The following is a 15,411-nucleotide window of genomic DNA, read 5'->3' on the forward strand; positions in this document are numbered from 1 at the left end:
GAAAGTTGGAAGACAGTGGGAAAAGTACAGGATTTGGAGTTGTAGGTTCAAATTATGACTAGATCACTAAATTATCCAAGTAACTGTTTTCAGTTTTCTTTCTTTCCTTCATCGATAAAGTAGAGGAGATATCTCAGAAGGTTGTTTGAGGATTGAATGAGATGATTTGTAAGTGCTTAGCACTCAAATCCCACTCCCCCCTCCCACAGTTTTGGGATAGAGGGGGAAAGATTTGAGGAGTATATAAAGAAGTTGTAGGTAGGTGAAAACAATTATAACTTGCTGAAGATGACTAAGGTGATGCTGGTAAGGGAGGTTAAGTTTTTCTTTATATCGTAACCAGTAAAGACCAACAACTTGGGAGTATTTGAATCATTTTCAATATTAAGAGTTAATAGTGCTGCCCTGGCACGTCGACATGGAGGACTGTTACACAGATGACAATTTATATTCGGTTAGAATGTAATACGAAGTTTCAGATAGATTTAAATTGAGCCTAAGTAGTACTTTTTTTTTTTTTTTTTTTTGCGGTACGCGGGCCTCTCACTGTTGTGGCCTCTCCCCCTGCGGAGCACAGGCTCCAGACGCGCAGGCTCAGAGGCCATGGCTCACGGGCCCAGCCACTCCGTGGCATGTGGGAGCCTCCCAGACCGGGGCACGAACCCGTGTCCCTGCATCGGCAGGCGGACTCTCAACCACTGCGCCACCAGGGAAGCCCAGTAGTACGTATTTTTAAGTCTAAAGGATTTGTTATCCATGCTGTGCTTTGAAAATATTACCGTTTTGATACATTTGAATGCTCTTCCCTGTAGTTGCTGATAATTTATGCTGCAAGAATAAGGAGCTAAATTTAGGCATGTTGTGTTTGTGAAGGTACTTATATATATTAGTAATTTTTAGGCCTTAAAAAAAGAGAATAGATTCATTCTATGAAAACTTTGTAATTCAACTGAGGGAACCTTTCACATTCCAATGTCAGTTTTTCATTCAGTATTACTCTTTTCTCAAAAGGCTATGATGAAATTTATAAATGTAAAATTGTGTCTTGATTATATAAACAATCAGATATCTATTATTGATTAACAAACCACCCCAAAACTTAGTGGCTTAAAACAACAACCATTTTATTTGCTTACAATTCTGAGTTAGTGCATGGGGCTAAGTTAACCACAGGTGGTTCTGCTGCTGGTCTACACTGAGGTCACTCATGCAGCTTCAGTCATCTGGCAGCTAAAATTGGGGCTGATTGTTCTAGGGGTCTGAGCTGGGACAGTTTTTCTCTGTTCTGTTGGTCTTAGCTCAGGTCTAGCTCAAGCCTTCTCACATAGTGGCACCATGTTCCAAGAGTGGAAGTTGCAAGGTTTCTTGAGGCCTATGCTGTGAAGCTCTCCAAACATCACTAATGCTATATTCAACTACAGTATTCAAAATAAGTCAAGGCCACCCAGATTCAAAGTGTGGGGGAAAAGATTCTATCTCTTGATAGAAAGAGCAGCAAAGTCAAATTACAAAGGGGCATAGCTACAGGGATGGGAGGAATTGTGGCCATACTTGCAGACTACCACAACAAATGATTAAGAAACCTAAAGAGAAGGTCTTAAAATAGTAAAGTTAGACAAACCTGGGTTGGAATCTCAACTCTACCCCTTACTGGCTGTGAGACCTTAAGAACATTGCTTAACTTTTCTGGGCCCTGATTTTCTCAAGGGTGTGATAATATTTTGCAAGGTTATTATGAGTATTAAAAGTTAATGCAAAAAAAAAAGATAATGCACTTTAAGTTTTTAGAATGTTTTGACCCATAGTAAATTCTATTGTTATTTTAGAATTTGCCATTCCTTTAAATCTCCATTTGCTTGTATTGCTCACTTATTACCTGAACCTGTGATAATCTCCTTCAAAGATAGGAATGCCAGCATAGTTTGCTACTAATAAGTGGTGTCCCAGAGGCCCTCTGAAAGATAACGAAAATTGAGTTTTTCCTCTGTTTGCCAGCTTTGATGTGTTAAGACTCATTTGCTCATATTAGAAGTTGTCTGCTTAAAATATAAACCGAAAACCTAGGTTTTATATTTGGGTACCTAAGCCTTGAGTTATCTCCCCACCTCCCTCTTCCAAAGTGGAAATGTGTGTGTTCATTGTAAAAAGGAACTGTCAAGATTTTTAAAAATTGCATTTACACCTCATAAACTAATTAATATTAAACTGTTTGGGATATAAGAATACTTGGGTTTTTAAGCTTTTAATGTCTTTTGTTTATAAGTTTCTGTTTTGTAGTGTTTAGGGAAGAAATCATCTAAAATTGGCATCACTTGCTAATAATATTAAATTCAGAGTTTATATTTTGGCCACAGAGAATTTGTCATCATGTTGCTGATGTTAGGTATCTTTTTTCCCCAGTGCTTAAGGTGGAAAGTAAGATTATTGATTTGAGACTTTCTTCTTTTTTAATATAAACAGTTAAAGCTATAAATATCCATCTAAGCCTTGCTTTGGTTGCATCCCATGAGTTTTGGTATGGTGTGTCTTCATTTTCATTCATTTCAAAGTATTTTCTAATTTCCCTTTTGATTTCTTCTTTGACTTACTGGTTATTTAGCAGTATGTTGTTTAATTTCCCTGTATTTGTGAGTTAAAGTTATTTTCTGTTTGTAATTTCATTCCATTGTATGCAGAGATAATGTTTATGATTTATGTTTATGATTTCAATCCTTTTAAATTTATTGAGACTTGTTTTATGGTCTAGCATATGATCTATCTTGGAGAATGTTCTGTAAGCACTTGAAAATAATTCTCCTGTTGTTGTACTGAGCATTCTGTGGATGTCTTTTAAGTCTAGTTGGTTTATAGTGTTATTCTTGTGTTATATATTCTTGTTTATCTGTGCATGTTACTTTTGGAAAGGCCCTAGGTTCCTTCCCTAGCAGCTTTCTGTTAGCCCAGTTGACTTTCTATTGGCAAAAACATAAATATTCCAGCTTGATAGCTTTGCTAATGTATATTGTCTGGCTTCTTCTGTATTAGAACCATAGAGAAAATAGCAAGAGAGGAAGAAAACCCAAGACATTCTCTGATTTTAAGGAACTTACAGTCTAGCAAGTAGTGGCTTTCTCTGTTGAGGATACCTTTAACATGGATACCACATAAGAAATTGTCACAGTAATCCAGGTAAGAGAGGTTGGCAGCCTAATGTAAGGATTTAGGAATGGATGGGAAGGTTTCAAGAAACATTAAAGAAATAAAATGAATGGGACATGATGACTGATTAGTTGAGGGGGGGAGCAGGTTTGAGGAAAAGTGAATAGTGAAGGATGTTCCCTATGCTTCTGTCAACAGGTAAGTCACTCAATCATTAACATAGGGAACAAAAAGTTTGGTAAAGTTGAGATGGTTTGAGACCCCAGTTGGACATGGATGACTAGTAGCCAACTGGTTATGTGACCCTGGCACTCAGAAGAGAGGCTTGAACTTTTGGAAGTCATCAGTATCTAGTTGGTAGTCGAAAGTTGAAAATAGTTGAAGTCACTGAGGGAAATTTTGTAGAGAAGAGAATTGAGGAAGGAATTCTGAAGAGCCACATATATTCCAAGGATGGGCAGAGAAGGAGAAGCCTTCAACAGGGACACGTAAGGAGTGGCCTGTTAATTAGTGGAATACCTGGACAGTGTGCTGTTATAGAAGCCCCAGAGGGACAGCATTTGCAGGAGTAACTGGTCAGCATTATTAAATGCTGTATAGAAAGAAAGGAGATAAGGACTGAGATGTGACTGTTGTATTTCATAAGAAGGTTGTTGATATACTTGTTAAGAATAGTTTCAAAATCGTGGTTGGAATAAAGTGATAGTTTGCAAACTGAAAGGTGTGGAAGAAGAGAATAGAGACTAGAAGAAGACAGGAACAGGGACAGGGATTGAGTGACTTTTTTTTTTTTTTGATTAAATAAGACAGGGTGGAGATAGAAATGTGGTATGTTTTTGGTTTTGTTTCTAGTTTTTGGGTTTTTTTAGCTCCTCTGCAGAAACATTTAAGCATGCTGGTGAGGAAAGAACTAGTAAATTGGGATACATTGAAAAAACAGAATATTAGTGTTGTCCCTTAAAACAGCAGTCCCCAATCTTTTTGGCACCAGGGACCAGTTTCGTGGAAGACAATTTTTCCACAAACCGGGTGGGGGGGGGGGGGGTTTGGGATGGTTCAATCACATTACATTTACTGTGCACTTTATTTCTATTATCATTATATTATAATATATAATGAAATAATTTTACAACTCACCATAATGCAGAATCAGTGGGAGCCCCGAGCTCGTTTTCACTTGCCACTCACTGATAGGGTTTTTTATTTTTTTTAATTTATTTATTTTTATTTTTTGGCTGCATTGCGTCTTCGATGTTGCATGTGGGCTTTCTCTAGTTGCAGCAAGCGGGGGCTACTCTTCATTGTGGTGCACGGGCTTCTTATTGCGGTGGCTTCTCTTGTTGCGGAGCACAGGCCCTAGAGTGCCTGGGCTTCAATAGTTGTGGTGCGTGGGCTCAGTAGTTGTGACTCGCAGGCTCTAGAGTGCAGGCTCGGTAGTTGTGGCGCACTGGCTTGCTTGTTCCACGGGATGTGGGATCTTCCTGGACCGGGGCTTGAACCCGTGTCCCCTGCATTGGCAGGCAGATCCTTAACCACTGCGCCACCAGGGAAGTCTCTGATAGTGTTTTGATATGAATCTGAAAGCAGTTGATTTATTATGGTTTCTGTACAGTCAGACCTCTCTGCTAATGATAATCTATATTTGCAGCCGCTCCCCGGCGCTAGCATCACCATCTCAACTCCACCTCAGATCATCAGGCATTAGATTCTCATAAGGAGCGTGCAACCTAGATCTCTCACGTGTGCAGTTCACAGTAGGGTTTGTGCTCCTATGAGAATCTAATGTTGCTGCTGATCTGACAGGAGGTGGAGCTCAGGTGGTAACGCAAGCAATGGGGAGTGGCTGTAAATACAGATGAAGCTTCACTCGCTTGCTTGCCACTCACCTCCTGCTGTGTGGCCCAGTTCCTAACAGGCCACAGACCAGTACCAGTCTGTGGCCTGGGGGTTGGGGACCTCTGTCTTAAAATGTCTCAGTTTCACTGGATTTCTCAGGAGCTTTATAGATTAGTATTTAACAATCTGAAATATAAATTTATGAGACAAGTTAAGTTTTCTTTTAATTGTGACCATTTTCCCCTACATTCAAGATTACTGAGGACTTGCCAATCAGATTTGTCATTGTGTTTCAAGATAACTTCTGGGGATAGGTGGAGCAAACTTCCTCCTTAAAAAGGAGCCGTTATTCTAGCAGGAGGATGGATTTCAAAATGTGACCTGAGAAACTATTTAAAGTCTTGTTTAAATATTTGGCCTAGCCTTCAAATTTTATTCATGTATCTTTTGTATTGGGACTGAGTTATCTTTATGGTTTAGAAAAGAGCCTTAATTAAGCAGGCATCAGTTTTCTTTCTTTTTTTTTAAGCTTATTTTCTTTTTCTTTTTTTTAGGATATTTAATTTTTAGAGTAAAATGAATTAATACATAGAAAGAGCTCAAAACAGTTCCTATGCATTGTTATTGGTGGTGTTATTGTTTTTTAGCAAGTGTTGTTATTAAGAAGAGATCAATTTTCACAAAGAAAACAATTTTCAGACACTTGCATTTAATTTGAAAGCAGTTGACATGATAACAGATCAACTAAAATGCTTAGCATATTCCAAAATGTCTGATTTTGGTTATTAGTTCTTATTATGTCCTTGATGTTTGGACTACCGCTAAATGGTGAGGACGTATTTACATGCAGTGTATGTAATATTCAGCAGAATATTAATGCAAAGACTGAAAAAATAACCTTTTCATGTTTTGCTATAACAGGTCACTTTCCCTGCCTACTGCCTCACAGTTCCTTTGAAGATGATGCTTTTGAGTCTGGCCTTTTCATTCTACTACCTCTTTAATAACTCTGATGTCCTATTCAGTGGAGTACATTTTACACACAGTGTGGAACTTTGCTATGTAGAAGAGAAACCTGGAGCTTCAAACTATGTACACAAAGTTAGAAACTGTCCTTCACTTGCAGTGTTTCAACTTCAGATCAGGCATTTTCTCTGTGAATGGTTTTATTCTTCCTTACTGTTTCTTCTTCTAAATTTGGCATTAGGTTGGAGGTAGACGTGTTTCTTTTTGTCTTTCTGAACACTAGGAAAGTAAGCCACCTAAATTAGCCCTTTGTAGCTTTCTCAACCCTTCTTTATCAAGTTCTATTTTCCAGGTGTTTCCTCCTCTAAATCAGAAGCCCTTCTCTTTATACTTGTCCCAGGTATTTGTCAATATTTGTACTGACATTAGTGTATTAAGTTATTTATATCTAGGATGATGTGTACAATATAGGGTTACAATTCAATCCGTTTATTTTAGGAAGAAGTATTTTTACAATCAAAATTAGGTCTTCACAGGGTATTATTGCTGGAAAAACCTTGAACCTCCAAAAATCACACACTGTTTCATCTGTAAATTAATTAATACTCTGCTGAGAATTATAACACTGAGTAGTGTTATAATAAGCCTTCATTTATTTTTATTCTTTTTGTTTTTATTTTCTGTTTTTAGCTTTATTTTTCAAGATAGTTAATATTTTTCTCTTCTCTGATGTTTCCCTGCTTGTTGGTTGCTATGGAAGTGTCCCAGAGAAATGGCAAATTAAGTTAAGGCCAAAAATAATAGTTAAACGCATCTCATGGGGTAGGATGGGATCAAAGGAGATCCAAGATTTTCTTCGTAGAGACAATAAGGTTTTGTTTGTTTGATGTAATATCTTACTCAGGGCAACTTACACTTTAAATTCACATAAGAACTGAGTTTTAGTTTCAGCTCAAAAATTTATTAGCTTTGGGCAAGTTATTTAATGCTGCTGAAGCTCAAAACGGGTATAAAATTGGTATAAAAATGCCTCAGAGGAGTGACTAGGCCAGAGTAGATACTTGATGAATTTCAATTTTCATATTTCTTCCTCTAAATCAGAGACACATAAAATGAACCTTAATAGAGGAGATGGTAAGTAATAACTTTTTAACAATTTTTAAAATGTCAGTTTGTAACATTTAAATGAAATCTTCAAAGCAAGTATAATTTATTTAGTAGGGTTATTGCTGTGCTCATAGAACAATCTGAAAGGTGTCTTTATATTTTTAAATTATTACATTAGGGCTTCCCTGGTGGCACAGTGGTTGAGAGTCCGCCTGCCGATGCAGGGGACGTGGGTTTGTGCCCCGGTCCAAGGAGGATACCGCGTGCTGTGGAGTGTCTGGGCCTGTGAGCCATGGCCGCTGAGCCTGCGCGTCCAGAGCCTGTGCTCCGCAGCGGGAGGGGCCGCAACGGTGAGAGGCCCGCGCACCGCAAAAATTACATTAAAAATTTGAAAACTAAGAGTTTATAAAAAGCGTTTAATGACTATTTAACAGTTTTATTAAAGTATAATTTACATACTGTAAAATTTACTTATTTTAAGTGCACAGTTCAGTGATTCTTAGAAAATTTGCAGAATTGTGCAACCATCAACACAATTCAATTTTAGAACATTTCCGTCACCCCTAAAAGCTCCCTTGCCTTAATGAGTATTAACTTTCACCTGTAAGTGGCACAGATTACAGAATTTAAAAGTACCAGCTTGTGAGTTAGGCTGGACTGAGTTTGAATCATAGTCCTGCCACTTACTAGCTTTATGTCTTTGGGTAATTCTCTGAATTTTGAATTCTTTATCTTTAAAATGGAGATAATAATTACATTACAGTATTGTGGTGAACATTTACTTAATTAGATACAGTATATAGAGCACTGAAAGTGCTGACACCTAGTTGGTGCTTAACAAATAACTGGTTACTGGTGGTGATTTGTATTGTGGTTTAGATTTGTGGTAGACATTTAAATGAGAGAAGCACCTGAAAACACCTAGCATAAGGCCTGACACATGATTTACTTTCAGAAACCCAAGCTCTGTTATGCATCGTGTCATCATAATTTTGTCTGTAGTAGCTCTTTGGGAATTGGTTTAATCACGCTTAAACCTTAAGGATCACAACACGTAGTTGTTTGTTATTTTGCAGAGGCATGGATTTGAATTGAGTAACTACAAGGCAGCTACGAGACTTAGAGTTTGATGTCTGCAAACTAGTCACTTAGCTGGTGGAATGAGTCACTGGTCTTATTGTTTACTGTTCATGGAAATAATTTTCTTACTCTGATAAGATCTTATTTCTTTGTAAAAAAGAAATAAGCTCTGAAAAAAGTCTAATGATCATATTGATTAATTTTATTAACATAAAAGTATAGAGATTTTTCTTTTGAGTTTTAATCAGAACTTAGAAGTTGGGATGACGTAGTAAAATGTCAAATGTCAGATTCTGTATTGTAGCTCCTATCAATGACATGAAGAAGGCAAATAAAACAACCTTTTAAATGCTGTCTATGCACCCACCTACTGGTGTAAAAATGTATATTTTTGGGGGGAAGTTATATTTTTTTAATTTGGGCTTTCTTCAAGGTTGGACTGATTGCTATTTAATTTGTGTGTATTCTGAATTATCTATTATGAATTATGAACAGTAAGATCACTAATTGTTGTCATTTACATAGGAGAGTAGACCTTATGGTAAACTAATGGGAAAGTTAACCATTGCTCTGAACACTGAACAGCAGAGTCAGTCTTGGATTTTTTAAGACATAAAGAGGATTCATCATTCATGCTCTGTTTATGATTAGGAAGGTTCCAGTAGCATTATTCCTAATGAGCTAGATTTGGGCTGACCCCTAACACATAACTATTTATCTGCAGACGTTGAGCACATGTGCATTAATTAATAGAATTTTTTTTTTTTTGACAAAACCTTGCTCTGAAGAAGTTTAAAGAATCTGAATGTTGGTATTTAGTAATTTTATCTCATATGTTTACTCTTGACTGAAAGAATGTTTGTTTATTACATCCACAAAGCCATATGTCCTGTGTGGTTTAGATATGTTTTGTGGTTGAACAACTGTCTTTGAGAAGCTTGGAGAATGTTTGGAAAGATGACTTTGGAGAAAGATGTTTAAAGAATGAGGAAGTGGAAATTCTTCTTAGACCTAATAACTACAATTGATGACACTTTGTAGTCTTTAAAAAATCTTTGGTTTATGACTTTGATGATTGAAATAGAATCATCAAAGAGCGACTTACTGTTCTTAACCATCAACTTTCCTAGGCGAAATCAAACTTTTAAAATACTATTTTCCCCTTAGTCTCTCAAACCTATCTTTATGGTTAGACGAATGCTTATATTTTTAGTGACGATATGGGTGCTGATTCTGAATGTTAACTCTATCAAGTTTGTTATATATCTCTAAGAACTATTTTACTGGAAAATTTAAGAGGTTAGAACTCTATACTTCATTTTACTAGGTTAATACAGATGGAAATGATACATAAAAGTAATAAATTATACTAGTTCTTTGAAACATAAATTCTAGAAAAGTTATTAAAGCGTTTTTAATTAATTTTAAAAAGAAATAAGTTTTGATGATTTGGCTGTCCAAATTTGTAAAAGGTCAATTTTATAAGGAAAAATATTTTGAATAGCCTTATAGTAATTTATCTTAGAGCCTAAATTGTGTTCTAAATGTGCTCTTCTCTTATTTTCATTCTTTCAAATTTTTTGCACTTATATAAGTAATTCGTGATTATATACATTTTGTAAGTTGCCCAACTGTGTAACTGCTGTTAAGTTTGTTAGGTATCTTTCCAGACCTTTTTCTTCATCCATTTATATTCATTAATACCAAGACTAATACATAGGATTTTTTTCCCTAACACAAATGACATCGTATTTATTGGTCTTAAAGTTTTGCTTTTACTTAACGTTTCTACATGCTTAACTAATTCTCTTTTTAATTATTCCATATGTTTTCATAGTATAGGCATACCCTGTATTAGAAACAGTAAAGTGGGTCACCTCCTGCCTCTTCAGTGCCTTCACATTACTCTTCACATTATGACCAAATACCAAACTATGAGTTAAAAGATCCTGTAGTTTTTGGTTCCTTCTAATTCTTTAGTCTCATCTCATATCTTTCTCTTTTGCTCTCTGTTTATTTTGTTTTGTTTTGTTTTGTTTCTGGCTTCCCTGTTGCTTTGGTTTTTTTCAAGCTCCCCAATTGTATTATATTCTGTCTAGTCTCAGAACCTGTGGTTATGCTTTTCCTTTACCTAAAATCTACATACACATATTACGTATTATTCTTTCCATAACTTTTATTCAGCCTTTGTCTTCAAATCTTAACATAAATATCACTTCTGCAGGGAAGCAATACCCTACCCACAACCTCACCCCCATTTGGTTAGATTATCTCAGTTAAATGTGCTTATATCTCCCTGTCCCTTACCTGCATATCATTTACCATAACTTGCAGTCATGTTATTTAGTTGTATCATTATTGTTTGTGTAGCTAATGAAGGAAATAATGTTAGCCCCATGCAGACTTGGAATGATTTGCTAACTATTTTTTATCTCCAATACTGGGCATGTAATAAAGACCAATAAAAATTTTTTTGCAAGTAGCTAATGTTTAATTTTTACTGGGAATGGAAAAAAGATTTCTGGGTATAATTTCTCAGAAAAACTGGTTTAATGAAGAAAAAGAAGAGTTGTAAATAGTAGCATTAAAATCCTTTTTTGCCACTTAATATATATTTGTAAATCAACCAATTTGGATAAAGAAACTAAAAGGAAAGTATAATGGCTTATCTGTGGAGGTGGGGTGGGAATGAGGACTAGAGAGGTGGGAGACAGCCCTGGGAGGGAGATATTTCACTGTAATTATTAAAATTATTTTTGACCCACGTGATCATATATTACTTAACCTTTTTTTAAGAGTCTGATGAGATTGTGGTGTAAATACAGAGAAAATATATGTTCTTATAAATTATTGCTTTTATTTTTTCTATATTCTTAAGTTTTCAACAGTTATTTTATTTCAATATGCCTGGATCAGTGATTCTTATCTTCCCTTCCCCTCCCTCTCCAAACAAAACACATCTTTAAGAATCTGATAAGTCATGGATCTTATTCCTAGAAGAATGAGCATGTTGTATATAAACAGCTTTATGTAGCATTTCCAAGGTTGATGGATACCTTAATCTGTGCCAGATATTGTTAACTGTAGTTTTAATATGCAATGATATTTTTTAATCTTTCAGATATTCAGTGATGGCTTTATGTTCAACGTAATCCAGTGGGGGAGCAGGGGATACTAAAAGTAGGATTCAGGAAACTTTCTGATCCTGGCTCTGCCATTATTAAGCTGTATGACTTTGAGTGAAGCTCTTTTACTTGTCTTTGGTATCCTCCATGTCAAGTTGGTATAGTGGAAAGTGCATAGACTTGAATGTCAAGTACTGGACTGAAGTTGATGTGTTTTGACTTTGCCACTTACTACCTGTATGACCGTGGACAAATTCTCTGAATGTTATTTTATTTCTCTGTGAGAAGAAGGAAAATGATTCCAACTTCTTTGGGTTTTAAAGATTAAATGAAAAGAGGTGTTTGAAAAAGCTTAATAACACTTACTACTGATAGAGATAAAAATAAATGTTAGTTACCTCATCTTGAAAAATTAGGCTAGAACTAGATGTTCTCTAAGGTATCTTTTATCAATGATTTAGGATTCTGTTTTAAATAGTTCTTGTTATGACAGAATAATTTGGAAAATTTGTTATAACAGCACTGATCTGAAATCACGTGGGAGAGCAGTGAGGTATTTTAAGTCTGTAAAACTGATGTTGACCATATTTTCTGCCTGTTTTCTGTATTCTACTGTGCTGGATATGTAGTAAATCTCCAAATACTTGCTGTAATTCTAAGATTCATGAAACACTAATGTAGGTTAGACTTTCTTAACCTGGAGTCTTTAAATACCCAAGAGATCTATGAATAGATTTTCACAGGTCTCTGAACTCTTTGAAATGAAATGCAAAATTTTTACTGTGCCTAAATTGTAGTGAGAAACAAGCTATAGCTTTCATAGTGAACAAGGCAGATTAGGTCTCTGTCCTCATGAAGTCTACATTCTAATATAAGATAGACATTGAGTAAACAAATAAAAATATAAGAAAGTATAATTTATAGATGGTAGAACTGTTTTGTAGAGAATTTAAGTACAGTGATGGACTAGAGAGTGACTTAAGAGATTATTTTAGTGTTTTAAGTGGTCAGGGAGTTCTGAGGAGTTGAAATTTTTGGTGACGTCTGAATGATAAAGAATGGCCTTGAATTCAAAGATTAGACAGAGAGACTAGCTAGTACTAATATCCTAAGATAGGAACAAGTTTCACGTGAGTAGCTGAAGGATAGTGGAGTGATGGAGACAAGTGTTAGAAACTGAAGTTGGAGAGAGAATTACAGGTCTTATCATTTACGGCTTTGTAAACCAGAATATAATATCCAAATTTTATTCTCAGTGTAATAGGAAGCCATTTCAAGATTTTTAACTGGAGAATGATGAGAAAAGGAAACTCAAGATAGAACCCTGATAACTCACTTCAGCATTTAGGAGTTTAAGAGATCAAAAACAATAAGCCAGTGAGTTGGCAAGGATGAGGGGAGTGTGGTTCATCGACACTTTCAAGAAGGAGGGAATAGTCATGTTTCATATCTGTTGAGAAGACAAGTAAGATTAGAACAATGACCTAATCATTAGATTTGTCAACAGGGTTGTCTGCCAGAAGAACGAAATTACTGTGAAGTCAATAAATAGCTATTAGGGGACTTCCTTGATGGTCCAGTGGTTAAGAATCCACCTTAGAATGCAAGAGATGCAGGTTCAATCCCTGGTCGGGAACTAAGATTCCACATGCTGCGGGGCAGTTAAACCCACATACCACATCTTAGGAGCCCACATGCCACAACTACTGAGCTTGCACACTCTGTAGCCCGTGTACCACAACGAAAGATCCTGCATGCCACAGCGAAGATCCCGTGTGCTGCAACTAAGATCCAACACAGCCAAATAAATAAATAAATATTTTTTAAAAAATAGCTATTAGCAGCTTTGTGACACTGGTCTTTTCCTTTTTAACTTTCAAAAAAATTTAAAATTTTTTAAAATTTCATTTTTGTGACATTGGTTTTTGAATGAACCTGCAAGTAATTCTTCCTTTTTTAACCTTTAATCTGTGGGTGGCGATATGGTTAAGCGTTCGGGTTTTGAGCCAGACTGTCTGGGTTAATATTGCATCTCTATTTCTTTTTAGCTTATTCAGCCTCACTAAACGTCCATTTCTCATGGAGTTGACAGTTGAACACGGGGGTTAGGGGTGCTGGCCCTCCGCTCAGTTGAAAATCTGTGTATAATTTATAATCGGTTCTCCGTATATGCGGTTCCTCCTCATCTGCACTTCCACATCCAAGGATTCAGCCGACTGCAGATCATGTAGTACTGTAGTATTTACTATTGAAAAAAAAATTCGTGCATAAGTGGACCCTTGCTATTAAAACCCATGTTGTTCAGGGGTCGACTGTATCTGTAAAATGGGATAACAGTAGTTACCTACCTTTTATAATTTTGTTCTATGTAAAGCAGTGAGCTGTATAAATAGTAAAAATTATAATGATTGTGCAATAAAACGTTTATATTTTCTGCTCTTTGGGGTTTCTGTAATTTTATAGTGTTTAAGGAAATAAAGTGCTGTGTTTTAACTTTGTTTTATGATTAATTAACAAATTTTAAGTGCTCTACAAGGCCATACTGGTAAAAAGGAAAGAACCATTAACTCAACTGAAGTAAAGGTTAACTTAAGATCAGATTCTTTGTAGGCTTTTTTTTTTTTTTTCTTTGCGGTACGCGGGCCTCTCGCTGCTATGGCCTCTCTCCTTGCGGAGCACAGGCTCCGGACGCGCAGGCTCCGGACGCGCAGGCTCCCGACGCGCAGGCTCAGCGTCCATGGCTCACGGGCCCAGCCGCTCCGCGGCATGTGGGAGCCTCCCGGACCGGGGCACGAACCCGTGTCCCCCGCATCGGCAGGCGGACTCTCCACCACTGCGCCATCAGGGACGCCCCCTGTAAGCATTATTTTAAACTGCCATGCTAATCTATAGAAAAGTTCGTATGGATGACACTTTATCAACTTAATCAACTTCAGCAAACATTTCTGACTAATATCCAGTCCTCGTTCTGAATATTGTCTTTCAAACACTTTTTTTCCTTTATTTTGGAACATTCTGCAACCCCATGTACAATTGTAATTGTAGCATTTGACTATACAGTTGAGTGATTAGATACTGTATTTTCTTTTTTAGCACTCTGGATGATAGTCTCATTAAGTAATAATTTGATATAAACATACTTGTAGCTACTCATTCTGTTTGCAGATGCATTTTATTTAAATTATTTATAATTAAAACATTATAGAAATCAAAATGTGGGCAATTTCTTTATTCACTTTTTTATTATTGCAAGGGCGATTTGGACATATACTCAGATAACTTTAATTTTAGATCCTAAATGTGAAATTAACTTGGTAACTGTTTAGGTTCTTAAATTTTTTTTCCACTGTCCATTTATCTGGTAGCACACTTGGCAGAAACCCAGACAAAGCTGAGGTTACTCAGAAGGCAGATACTATGAGTATGCTGTTTCACTATTTCCCTAACAATTCAGAGTCTGGCACACAGTAGTAGTAGTGCTTAGTAAATATTTGTTGAATGAATGGATAAAATTTTTAGCATACCTAATAGAAATTGTTCTCTCAATAATGGGCTTGCATTTAAGGTTGAGTTACTTCAATAAAACATTAATTAAATGTAATGCTCGAAGAGTAAAATGTGTAGATAATTTACTTTTCTAATAATTACAGCTTAAGTGACATTTTTGTTTCCATCTTTGTAAGCAGTCTCTGCTGAGCATAATCAAATCGTTAAGAACTTGTAACACTATGTTACTTTATTCTGTACACCAGTTCTCATTTTTAGAAGCTACAGTTAGAGTAAGTACTGCAGGTATTGTTTAAGATGTGTGCTAGAAACTTCAGATTAGGTTTTGTATGTAAAGAAAATTTCTGTTAGATGCAGGTGATAAGTTTTGTGATTTGGTTTTTATCCCCTACCAAAAGGAGAGGGTAGACAGTGAAATTTGACTGTATATGTGTTCTGGTTAACTGTATTGACCTATCATTCTTAAATTTGGGAATTTAGAAAATCTTTTGAAGTAAATACTTTTCACTGTGTTCTAAAACAACATACTGTAGCAACAAGTATAAGCTGTAACAGAGGCTTAAAAGATCTTTACCAGTAAATAAAACTCTTAAAAATAAACCTTAGGGCTTCCCTGGTGGCACAGTGGTTGAGTGTCCGCCTGCCGATGCAG

General features: G+C 36.2%; 1 protein-coding gene across 7 annotated transcripts in view; it reads left to right on the top strand.

Moving 5' to 3' along the window:
* Positions 1-15,411, top strand: part of RC3H1 (ring finger and CCCH-type domains 1) — a 105,940-nt gene that overhangs the window by 15,533 nt on the left and 74,996 nt on the right. The gene's annotated exons all lie outside the window — the stretch shown is intronic.

The sequence above is a fragment of the Aethalodelphis obliquidens genome, unplaced genomic scaffold (genome assembly GCF_003676395.1).
Source record: "Aethalodelphis obliquidens isolate GAN/ISIS:26980383/991018 unplaced genomic scaffold, ASM367639v1 scaffold55, whole genome shotgun sequence".
NCBI classification, from domain to species: domain Eukaryota; kingdom Metazoa; phylum Chordata; class Mammalia; order Artiodactyla; family Delphinidae; genus Aethalodelphis; species Aethalodelphis obliquidens.